Source organism: Dermacentor silvarum, chromosome 10 (genome assembly GCF_013339745.2).
Source record: "Dermacentor silvarum isolate Dsil-2018 chromosome 10, BIME_Dsil_1.4, whole genome shotgun sequence".
NCBI classification, from domain to species: Eukaryota; Metazoa; Arthropoda; class Arachnida; order Ixodida; family Ixodidae; genus Dermacentor; species Dermacentor silvarum.
In genome coordinates, this window is record NC_051163.1 from 15,570,893 (window position 1) to 15,583,524 (window position 12,632).

At 46.5% G+C, this 12,632-nt stretch overlaps 1 protein-coding gene across 5 annotated transcripts in view; it reads left to right on the plus strand.

Annotated features, from left to right (window-relative positions):
* The window catches only part of LOC119465806 (adenosylhomocysteinase-like 1), a 286,195-nt gene that overhangs the window by 125,392 nt on the left and 148,171 nt on the right, over positions 1-12,632 (plus strand). Inside the window, exon 1 of one of the 5 annotated variants that reach the window (XM_049657303.1) lies at positions 10,753-10,889. The exons of the other annotated variants lie outside the window; for them this stretch is intronic. The gene's annotated coding sequence lies outside the window, so the exon portion shown is untranslated. Of the gene's footprint in view, positions 1-10,752; positions 10,890-12,632 lie in introns of those variants that run through there. 5 annotated transcript variants of the gene reach the window in all.

Genomic DNA, 12,632 nt, shown 5'->3' on the forward strand with positions numbered 1-12,632 from the left:
TGTTTCGTTCCATCCACCGTCTCTGTTCCTACGTCGTTTGGAGTTTTGAAGCATGGTTCTTGCTGGAATAATCCGGCCCACCGTGATGGCTCAGTGTCCGGGGTGGACTGCTGCGGAGCGCAGGATCCCGGGTTCGAGTCCCAATAACGGCTGTCGCCTTCTTAGACTACAAGGCGCGAAACGTCAGAACGCTCGTCTACTAATTGCTTCATTGCGGTATAAAAAACACCCCGAATGGTGAGAGAGAGAGAGAGAAGTGACTTTATTTGCACCCGTCAAATAGATGACGGGGTAGAGGCTTCAAAATTAATTCGAAGCACTTCCACTACCACCATCTTCGATGTATCTTCTACTTTGTTCCTAGCGCAGGCATAAACACCGGACACACAGAAAGTCACATTAGACAACACAAATGCTAGAGTTGCGCGAGAAAAGTGCTAGCGCTTTGTGTTGTCGAATGTGCCATACCATCATGCCAATATAGATACCCTCATCGACCATGGTTGTTGCTTTGGCACGGTAAACGCAATAAATAAATAAATAAATAAATAAATAAATAAATAAATAAATAAATAAATAAATAAATAAATAAATAAATCCAATCAATGATCGATCGATCACTCTATTAATCAATCACGTTAGACGCAGGCTATTTTGGATCGAGAGAACGCGACACCTTCGCGCACTATTATTATACGCTCGGCAATTCTGCCTGCTGTTCAAAGGAAATACGGAATATATGGACAACGTGTTTTTTTTTTTTTATGTTTATGGCGTGCGCGTACAGAAAACAAAGACGAGAACTACGTCAACAATAGGCATTCTCGCACGACGCGATATAACGACGACAAGACGAAGAGAACACTGCTGCTTAAACGAGAGCGAAGTCAAATGTACCATGTCAGATAAACGTGCATACGGATGACAGATGCTTCCGCGACTTCTTCTGCGTATACTTCTTTTCAATCCAATGCACTTTTCTCGCGCAATAAAAAAAATGAGACGCTTTCCTCGTACGGCGCGAAGCTGTCATCCGCGTTCTGCATGCGAATGCTGCGCCAGGCAGCGATCCCGACTATGCCTCTCAGAACCACGAGGGAACGCGAGTCGGGAGTTTTTAAAATGGGCCGGCAGTCAGTATTTTTCGTGATACGTAGCTAGTGATGAGCTGTGTTTCACATTCACTCGAAGCCCGAAGTGCACGTCTTCTCCGACGTTCTGCTACTCTTCGGTTCAACGAGAAAACGTGTTTCTGACGACGCCTTCGGGTACAGCCGTCATTGTCGACCTCTCTTTCTTTTTTTTTTTTTTTCTGAAAAATTACTACGCACTTTCTGCACTTGGAGTGTTTCAAATTCAACACGTATCGCGGCGTACGCATGCTGTGAACGCGCCTGATCATTCTCGGCGCCGAGATATTTTTTTTTTTTTTTTTTTTCCGCGACGGCGGCAGCTGCTATCGAGATATCAGCGCTGCTGCACGACGTCGCGTGCTCCAATCTTGGGGGAGAACGTCGTCCGAGAGTTTGGCGGGACGTTGTTCCCAATGCCTCTTGCTTTTTTGTGTGTGATTGAATTTTCGCTTTGTTTTTCATTCTCGCTGTTCAAGGCGACCACGGAGATTCTATCTCTCGCACACGCTATATCTCGTCGCGGTGCATCTCGTTTACGAGAGTTTTTCGTTAACAGAGCAGCGAATGAGCAGAATGTGCAAAAAATACAGCGTACATGGGTGTGTAGATTTGCAGCATACTACGTAGTGCGTCTGTATAGCGCTGCGGTATTTTGGAAGCTTTCGCAGGGGTCTTTTTTGTTAGGAGTCGTGATATCCTGCAAAATTTATAACGCGTTCATGCATATATGAGCTTGAATATCATCTGGACGAAGGGCGATCATAACGCTCTTTTTTTTCCCCCATTGGACTCATTTAAATTCTATCATCGCCGGGTTGGCTTTCTGAGGTCAACGTTAAACTAAAGAGAAAACAACGAATATGGAAAGACCATGTTGGTGCTTTTTTTTTTTTTTTTAATTTCGCTCGAGCGAATTAGCTTATGAAGCTTGAGATTAAAAGTAAAGTTATAAGAAAAGAGAATCCTATAACAGTACGCTTGCCATTAGTGTTCCCAAATCATCCTTGCGATTCAATAAGGTAGCAGCTCAAGCCGGTTGGTGTAGCACAGGGTTCAGATTTCGGAAGACCAACGCTTAAACGAAGCACGCAGATACTAGGGATTGTCACATTTTGCGCCAACTATCGACTGTAGTAGTTTATTGCGTCTTGGCTTGAAGATCTACGCAGCCCCCCTGTCTCTTTTCCCCCTAATAGAAAAGAAAAAAAGAGAGAGAGAGAGAGACAGAAAAAAAAGGGGGGAATTGGAAACACTTGGGCACAACTTTCGCGACAGATACAGTACTCCTTTTCATGCCATAAAAGAGATGGCGTGCTCACACACGTGTCTCATTTTGTGTGTGTATGTGTGTATAACAAAGACTTTAAATATTTCCCGAGTGGCCATGCTCTCTCTAAGCCTCCCTAGTTACCACACTTGTCTTTATTTCTTTCCTCTCTCAGTTGTTTTTGATGCTGTACAAAATTTCAAGGCAAGAGACGATGAACTCATCACTTCATCAGGTTGCTATTCAGCGCACCGTGTGGTCGTTCTGTTCATTGCGTTTCGTCTAAGCGCTGAGCTTCCCGAATCTCCGCTATCCTACCGGTGTTGCTCTCGGAACATGTGTTCCCCTGTAGTTGTCGTGCTGTGTTTGCATTTCTTTTCTCTCGAAGCCCTCATTCTGATCACGCTTAATTTTTCACGCCTCACGTGACCGTCGAGCGGGATCGTCGCTGCCCCCGCCCACTCTCCCCTCCACGTGACTTCCGTTTGGTAAGTGCGACGTACGATGCCTACGTCATTCCTGTGCCAGCACGTGCGGCCGGTGGTAGTTGCACGAGCTCGTAGTGCGCATCGACCTCACGCACTGTTCGCGTGAGTGCGTAGCTGTCCACGTGACCTTGGCAAATGTTATCTTCTCTTCCTTTCCATCTCCGATCGCCGCACAGCCGTAGAAACTGTCTGCGCATGTGCGTCGGCGCGATATGCCTGTCATAATTAGAGAGTTATTTAGAAGCTTGTTCGCTTTGAATGCCTTTCTGCGACTCTTTTTTTCTTGATGTGTCCACGTTTTCGGATGAGTTCCTCTCAGAAAAGGGCGGCTATTGTTTACAACGCAACCATCTCAGCTCTTAGCCGACCAAGGTAAAAAATTAACTCATGCGAAAAAAAAAAAAAAAAAAAACAAAACAAGAAAGCCAACTAATGTAGCACAGTGCGTGTTAGCTTCGATATGCGTTATGAACGCTGAAGCCGAAAACTGTTAATTGACATACAATACTATCATAATGCAGGAAAGATAAGAACATTAAAAATGGAAGGATACTATTTAGGATAACACGTATAAACACCTTGGTTTGTTAGAGCGGGGTAATTGCTAGGTGACGAGAACATCGCTTTTTGGCTCGTAATTTTCCCTCTACGCGGCTACTAGTTACTCGTGTTATCATTTTTAATAAGTTAAAGATCCTTCAGCAACTTAACCTTGGCGCTCATCTGGAACGTGGGTCCTGTCATAGTTATTCTTGCAGCTTTGCATCTTGGCATTTCCACTCGATGCGTTTCGAGTAGCGCCACTCTTTCCAGAAAAAGAGAAGACCTGCTATTTTCAGAGCGTCTCTACTTGGATCCACAGCGGGCCCGCGTTTGGAAAAAAAACATACAATGGTTGCCTGAATCTTCTGGAGGCTGAAAGGATAAAAATACGCAGGAATTTTTCAATGAACAACTCAGCAAACCGAATACAGTGATGTGGCTCCTTACACCGCCATAAAAAAAAAAGAAAAAAAAAAAGAAAAAAAACAGGTAATGTAAAGGCACAAGAAAAGAAGTTGTAGCACTTGTTGAAGAGACAAAGACGTGGGGGGGAGAAAAGAAAGAGAGATGCTGCTTTCTAAACCTGCATTTTGTCTAACACGACATTGTATTTAAGCTTGTTCGCGGAAAAAACCGCAAAATGAACCCAGCTGACTAAGTTTCATTACCATCGTACACCGCGGAACAACGTGAACGGCAACGCCTGATTTGCATTTCAATCTACTAAATGTACCGCGCTCTTTCTTGAGCACCGGAGCCGCATACTAATCTAGTAATCGTGGATTCAATATCGAGTAGACATTCCATTTTATATAGGTGTCGTCTGTGCATGATTATCTGAAGAATTTCTGCACCGCGCTGTTTGTACGAATAGCTGACGGACCGTGGCCTAAGTAAGACATAGTGACCTGTATCCTGCTACCTCGGACGGTTGAACGCCTTACGAATATCAGCTCATGGAAGAACTCAGCCCTGAAAGATTTATGTTTAAAAATAGGAACTCGAAAAGAAGAAGAAAGGAAAGAAAGAAAGAAAGAAAGAAGAAAGAAAGAAAGAAGAAATGTGGCTAATGAGAACTGCGTCTTGTTATTCGACGAAACAAGTTCGCGTACTTTGGGAATACGCAAGGGTGCTCTTCGAGCACCCATAGCGTGTTCATCGTAATACGGTAAGGATCGTTGCGATCGATAGCAAGCATGCCCGGTCCGAGGTACGAGATTTCCGTAACGCGTCGACATCTTAACGACCTCGCGCTGTTCACGATTCCTCTGGACTTTTGCCCTCCCCATTCTTCGGTGAAGCAGCGGCGGGAAACTTGCTCGGCATTGCGTGTTGCTTTGTGTGCGGAATTTAATGACCGCGCTTTTTATCGATTCAGCCTGTCCTAAATTACAACCTGTATTTTTCGATTTGCCCGTTCGCCTTGTCGGTCGACCAACGGCTGATCTACGCGCTTAAAGACCCCCTACGAGCACACAGTAGTACGTCGATTCGATTGCTCGTTTAAAACTTTGTTCCGGTACTTACTCGTAAATGTTACGACGCCAGCGCTCGGGAGACCGTTAGGGCGCCCGTGACGAAGGAAAAGGGCACAGGAAATCACCACGAAGCCAGGACATGAACACAAGTGTGTGTGTGTGTGTGTGTGTGTTGTGTGTGTTTGTGTGTGGGTGTGTGTGGGTGTGTGTGTGTGTGTGTGTGTGTGTGTGTGTTGGGTGTGTGAGAGAGAGAGAGAGAGAGAGAGAGAACAGACAGAGATAGAGGTTCGTGTGTGTTCGTGCGTGCGCTTTAAGCCTCTGAATGTGTTTATTTTCCTCTTCGGGGTGAAACATCCACCAGCCTTACCAACAGTTACTGCCTCGTTCACTTAGAGAAAATACGGAGCACAAAAGACTTTATTACGGTATATTAAAAAAAATACGCCATTCACAGCATTTCGCGCGAAAATTTAAGCTTGTGTTGAAAAGTATCGTTCGTGTTGTTACAAACAGTGATCGGCTTGCTGCTCCCGTTTGCAAAGTGAGCGTTCTCGCATTATCTTGTATGCTGACAGATTGCAGCCCGAACAGGTTGGTATCCTTTTAGCGTATCTCCAAATGCGCACTGAAGTGCTGCCATCTTTCCAGCAAAGCGCGCTTCACCTACGACAGCCGTGCCGCAGGGAAGCCGAACGCAGAAGAGCCAGTGGGCTTTGTCAGGGATTGTCCCCGAACGTGTCGGACCGTCGCGACTTCGCTCCAGCGATTTCACGCGGGATGACCTCTGCAGTCAAGCCTTGCGCTTTTAGTCGTGACTTCGTGTTTTTCTTTTTTCTTTACTTTCATTTATCGTTGCTGGAAGTGATGCCCGGACGTGGCGTTGTTGTTTCTTTTTATGCATATTTTTTCCTCGGACGTCTGAAAGGAGTGGGTCACTGTATAAAAACGCGTCGTCGCCTATAAAACATAACTAACGTGAGCGCCGTTTATAACATACTGATCTTGGCACATTGCAGAAAAGGAGCTTATGGTCGCCGCAGTGTTAGTAGTCCAGAATTTACATTTCGGAGGACGGATTCTGGCGGGTATTTCAGTTGTTTTTGTTTGCGGTGGATTGGATTTATTGTAGTTCGCCAAAGCTTTTCTTTCTTTCTTTCTTCTTTTCTTTCTTTCTTTTTCCTTTCTTTCTTTCTTTCTTTCTTCCTTTTTCTTTCTTCTTTCTTTCTTTTTTTCTTTCTTTCTTTCTTTCTTTGTCTTTCTTCTTTTCCTTCTTTTTCATTCTTCTTCTTTCCTTTCTTTCTTTCTTTCTTCTTTTCTGCAAGTGCCGTTTCTTAGTAGCTTCTTAGCATATGCTTCGAAGCTGAAATGGTAATTGTGCGTTTTATTTGGTGCGAATCCACGGAAACATAGTTTAGTATCGTAGTTTTGTGTGCTGTAAAGGAGGAACAGCGTGCGCTGCTGTAAATGCGCCGGGTCGCATAACGTCTGTTCAGACGTCCTTCCCTGACGGGCCTATTTTACGCTTCCCGAGCCGAGCGCGCTCCGCTCGTGAGAATTTGTGTTATTGAAATGCCGGATGTGTATGGCACAATCCGTATTTTAAGCGCGAACTTGTCTATTTTTTTTTATTATATCGCACACGTTTTTGCCATCCTTACCGCTCGTTTGTCGATTGCTTTCCGCCTTCTCATTCGCTCGTAAAGTATACATACGGCTGTGCTGTCGCTGATTTGCATATCATTCGTACGCTCAGCGTTATGGCTCGCGGTTATGTTCGCATATGTCATCAACGTCGCCTCGTTACGTTTTATATATATATATAATATATATATATATATATCTATATATAATATATTCTGTTGCGCTTCTCCTGCGTGTTGCGACAGCTGGAAGAACACAATTTGCTGTTGACTTGTGCGTTTTGCATACTTTATTCTTTTTTTATTTTATCCACGATGTGATGGACGTGTTCGCAGTAATGAGCCAAGAGAATGACAGCACAAGCGCTTACGGCGTGAAACAAGAATACTCAAATAACGCCGTCTGGGCTGAAATTTGCGTTCCATGTCGTACCGCTCTTATTCTACTAGCGTGGAGTTCGACGACACATCAGGTTACAACGCAGCTCATTTCGTTATTGTCCATGAGTGGCCACTGCACTGTCTTTAAGGCTTAAACACTACTCTCGACAGCCTTACGGCTGCAATTTTCCGCAATTGGCCCGTGTATTCCTTCTTTCTTTCATAATTTTTTTCATACAATCGTCATTCATTCATTAACAACTATTGTTCTTTCCTTCTTTAATTAATTAGTTAGTTATCTGGCATTAATTCATTATTTCTTTGTCTCCGACGGACCGGCGCCTTCTGCAGGAGTCACGATTTCCGGCAAAGCTACCAGAGCGCAGTTCGCGCGCGTGCTTGGATGGAGTATCGAAAATTCTGCGCTTGTTCTTTAATATCTTTTTCTATCTTTCTTTAGGCTGCTGCAGCAAAATGCGATTGTCTCTCCATGTGTTTCCGTGCGTGTCTTAGATACTGCCGCCTCTTTTGTTCGAACCCCCCCCCCCCCCCCACCCACACACACACACACACAAACGAATAACCGCGACGCTTCGCCCTGTCGTTATCGTGCGTCGGTATCGCGCGGTGGTTGCACCGTTTGCGAGCGAACGTGTGTTGTTGCTGTGTGTGGCGGCCTTTTGTTTTGCAAGGAGTATGTCGTTGTCCACGTAACCGCTTGCTTGCTGTTGTTTATTTATTGGCCGCACATGGCGGGTACCGCCCGTGCGCGTCATCCTAAAGTGGCAATTCCAGCGGGCCGCTCTGAGTTTGCTGTTTTTACGGTTTGTTTTGAAATTTTGTGGACTGCCGTTGTTTTCGGTATCTGCATAGCCAGAGTGCCTATTGTTATTCGTGTCGAGTGGTCTTTCTTGCTGCATCTCTTTCCTTAGTTTTCTTTCAAGAAACTTTTTTTCTTTTTCGTTTTTGGGCGTACTTTCTGGAGGCTTTGTTCTCTTTTCAAGTGCCTGTATATAGCCGGCATCGCGCGTAGCTGCTTCATTGTGGTCGTTGAGAGGGCCTGTTTCGATCGGCTTTATTCTAAGCTTTTTTGCGTTAAGCGTTACTGGAAGTTAGGCCAGATTTCGATTGTAATGATTTAATCGCAAGAATACTATTGGCGTAACGTTAGGGTTTACGCGGTGAGTCGTCAGTGGGAATCATAGACATAACGTGTTGACTTATGATGTTATAAGAATTAAAAAAAAAAGTTGAGCTGGGCAGCTCACGTAGTGCGTGCAACAAACAATATGTTGTCTCTGTGACGCAATGGCTGCCACGAAAAGGGAAACGCAGTCGAATGTGGCGGATGATTCGGCGTGATGCGATGACATTAAGAAATTTGCGGAAAATGAAATTTTGTCCGTTGTGCTGTATTTCACTAACGAGCACTGTCCCCCTCTTCCCTCATGTCGCAAGTTATCTTGCCGCTAACTACTCTTAACGCTGCTCACCTTATCGAGATATCATTTATGCCGTTTACCCACCATATAGCATAAATGTTCTCTTTCATATATGCTGTCAGTGGCTTCTACGGAAAGCTTCGAAAGCTTGTCGTAGCTTTATTATTACTTTTTTCATTTGTTTCTTTTCAGCGTCCTCGCATGCTGATGAAGCTCAGACGCAAAGTGTTGCGCATGGCACCCTATAGCTATGCCCCGAGGCCCTCTGCAGCGGCGCGCTCAAAAGCATCACTCATTCGCGCACCGCGCGGCATCATGGGCGGCAGAGAAACGAAAACTATTTATAGCTCCCGGTCGACCTATATTTCTCGATCCAAAAAACTTTCTCGCGGCGCACGTGGCGGTTTCCCTGTGATGCCGCGATGCCGGTGGATGTGGCATCTCCGATCACGCGAGTCATCCATCGTGCCGCGAGGTTGAGCCAACTTGCCAGAGACAGTCTCGCTTTCTTTTTTTCTCTTTCGCGTTTAGGGCAGCCACTTTTATTTTTTTTTTCGGTTCTCTCTCTCTCTCCTCATCGCGATGTATAGCTTGTTTTCTTTTCGCTATTTTCGAGTTCGGTCGGTTCTTCTCGCGTGGCGCCGGTCTGTTTTAATTTTAGAGCCCCTCGAGTCCAAGATCGGGGCGGGTGGCTAAGAACTTTCTCTCCGGGAGTCAGTGGGCGGCGCGTAAACAAACGGACCCTGGCGCGTCACGAGTGAACCTCCAACCCGTCTTTTTAATTTTACCTCGCCGCGGGGACAAACGAAAACAGCCAAGACGCCGGCGTCGAGAGAGTCTCCGCTCACTCTTATAGAAAGCAGCAAGAAAATGGCCCAACAAATTATTCGCGTTGACGCCAGTGTGACGCCCAAACTTCAGAATGCACGCGACAGTGTTACGTAACTGTCATCTAACATTGTCGTAAGGCTGAAGCACTAGGTCCTAGCAGTATTGCCAGATGGCCGGCAGCGTTTGCTGTGTCCTGTAGCTGCGCTCTTGTTCGGCCGTCTTTCTAATTTTTACGTCGGCGATTATTATTCAAGATGGAGGAAGAATTCGATCCAGGGTGACGGGGACTGCATGAGGCAGCAGCTAAGGTGAAAGTCGGCGCTCCGATGGAAAGTAAATCCTTTCGAGACTTGTTACTCTGTGGTCACTGGAATTAGGGTGAAGTTCCGGCCAGAGAATACGTTTCCGATACTGGTTTCGTCCACTCCAAAAGCGTCATTAACTTTATCGCCGCCGTGTCTTACGTCAAAAGCCGTAAATTTCCTGCTCATTCGAATCACCGCTTCTTCTTCGTTGGTGCTATTGCTCCAGCGGTTCGGCGAGCCGTGCACTCTTTGAAGCTATTTTACATACAAGTCGAATTGGTCGCTTCGCCTGGGTGCATTTTACTCCTCAATGCGCTGCTCGCTTGCTTTCCGAGACTCTTCGACGGCGATTATCTCGCAAGTTGAAAAATGCAGCTGCTCGCATATGCGTTCCGCCGGAATACGCTCGTCCACGCCAAAGGGAAATGCGAACGACAAACGCTAAAAGCCAGACGTGCGCTTGGCGCGACGGAATAGGCGTCCGTCTGATGATAGCGGGAGAAAAGAAAGATAGGTTGATGTTTCGCTTATAAAAAGAATGAAGGGCGCGCGCCGTCGGTCGTCAGCGGAAGACAACGGAGCGATGAGCACAGCGAGAGTGAAAAAAGGAAAAAGAAAGATATGGGGAGAGGGAGAAAAAAAAAAAAAAAACAAGCCGCGGTGAAAGGCAGAAATGACGTCACGTTGTCGGTGGCGCCGTTTGCGGCGCGATCGTTGGGCGCGTTGGTGGCGTCGCTGGTTTCCGGTGGCGGCGGCGAGGCGAAGCTTGTTGTCGAAGTGAAGGAGGCGAGGAGGAGGCGTACGGAGGAGGGCGGGCTTGCGCTACGCCGGATCTTGTGTGGCGCCTCGGTCTAAGCGCGTTTTCGCCCGTCTACTCCGGCGTGTTGCGGGCGCCGAGTAAAGCGCGGCGCGCTTTCATTGAACCGAGAGAGCAGCGCTTTAGCCTGTTCTTCCCCTCCTCGTTTTATATATAATGCTTTCGTAGCGCCTTTTGTTGTTGGTGTGTATTCCCCCAGACATCCGTCGTGTGTGTTGTGTGAGGACGTGCTGCATCACCAGTTCATCGTTCCAAGCCGCGGCGGCACCAGCCACACATCTATCGCTCCTCGTCGAACGAGAAAAGAAACAAACCTCAAGCATTATACCAGCGTGCGAGGCTTGCTGCTTCTACTTGACTAGTGTACTACTTCTACTGTGCTTACCTGTTAGCGAGTGTTTTTCCTGGTGAGCGCGAACTCCCGAACCACTGCGCCTCGGTTACCCTCCACTCCCACTGCGATCGTCTTAGCGAGCGGCGAAGGTCCTCCCCTTTTTTAAATTTCTACCCATAGCACTCGGCCACACTGTGACCGGTTTGCCAAACTACGCGCCGAAGTTTTGTGTCGACCACCGGCTCCGTGAGTTGGCAAAACACCGTCATCGGCTGAAAGCGAGACGAAACCGCGTTCGTATTTATTTGTGCCCTCTCTTCTGGTGTTCGTTTGTGGTCATCGGCTGTGCGTGGAAAACGGCTGTCTAAGCACCGACAATGAACGGCGATCCACCGATAAGATGTCGACCGGTAAAAAAAAAAAAAAAAAAAAAAAACATTGAGATTTTTGATTGACAGCCGCTGTCCGGTTCGATGCAGTGCTATCACGTGTTTTTCCGTTACGTAGTGTCGGGTTTACTTACTGCTTCAAGCGAGCACTGGAACGTCAGGCGCGGTCGTATTAGCACGACGATTTTCTCGAGTCCGATGAATGGAACCGCGAGCAACGCTGTAAGCTGTGTTAAAGCTTCTAACAAACACGTCAGAGCTCGTGTACTTACCGTGCTTAAGACGAAAGAAGAAAAAAAGTGTTTCAAGCTTAAGCATAGCTTTGCATTTGCGTGAGAAGTCAGTGCTGCACTAACAAAGCTTTGAAAGCGCTTGTTGGGTTCTTGAATATCTCTAAACCACACTGAAAGCGACAAAGGCTACCTACCTGGCCGTTGCTGTATTATTGTAGGCATGTACGGAACAAATGCCCAAATCTGGATGCGTTTGTTTTCTTTTGTTGGAGGTCAAACTGCCTGCGAATGGGCCCGCGGCGAAACCACCATTGTGCGTTTCCCTAAGCCGGAAACGCGTCGCATACGGTTGCCGCATTAAGAGAGAGAAAGAAAAAAAAATGCCTCACGCTTCAGCGACTGACTTGATCAGCAGCGAAGTCTGCTTTCATGGTGGTTTCGGAAGGCTACACACGGGTTTATCACAGGCTTGCGATCGAGCATTATTAGCGTATAGCCGGTGCAAAGTGGCGTAACCAATTGCAGGAAAGGTTTCGTGGTCAGAACACCAAACCTTGGCTTTCGACAGTGCACGCTTGTCTGAGGCGACACGTTGCCGTGTAGTCGCGCGTATTGGCCGCGCCGCTAGCTTTAGTAAAAGAAAATTACGAAGGAAGCGTTCTAACCTCGCACATGCGAATGCAACTAATTGTATTGGTGACGATGCGTTGCAGTGATCGTCGGATTGATTAAAAATAAAAATACTTTTCAGCAGGGTAAAAACACGGGCAACAAACTCCATTTCTTCCATCTGGTGGTTTCACAGAACTGGGGTTAGCCCCACTAATAATTACAAGAACGGAAGTTAAGACATGCGGCTCTTACGGCGCGTCTATACGGCACTGCAGGTTGTCTCAACAGCAGCGTTGACATTTTGTGCAGTGCATTGTTCGTATTCTTCGCATAAACAGCACATATGCGGCAGATCTTCGTAGAAATATTTTACATGTGCACGAAACAGGTTATTTCCACTCGCCGTGTGTTTGTCACGAGCTTTGTGTATTTATCGCGATTCTAACCTATCTGTCGGCATGCTCTCTTACTAAATGTTTTCTTGTTGAAGTTCAAAGGCAGCAACGGTAGTGGCAGCAGCGGAAGCGGCATCAACGATGACAGTGCTTTTTTTTTCTGTGTGGTTTGACTGTGGCGGCCAATGACAGAGTGCTTTGTTTGTCGTGGTAAATGCGTAGTAGTTAAACGCGCCCACTTTCTTTGCTACGCAAGGAAAAAAGAAAAAGATGTACGAATACCATGTGGGACTCGCAGTGTTTCACACTGATTGTATTAACGACCAGTCAGAGCACAATCTTTC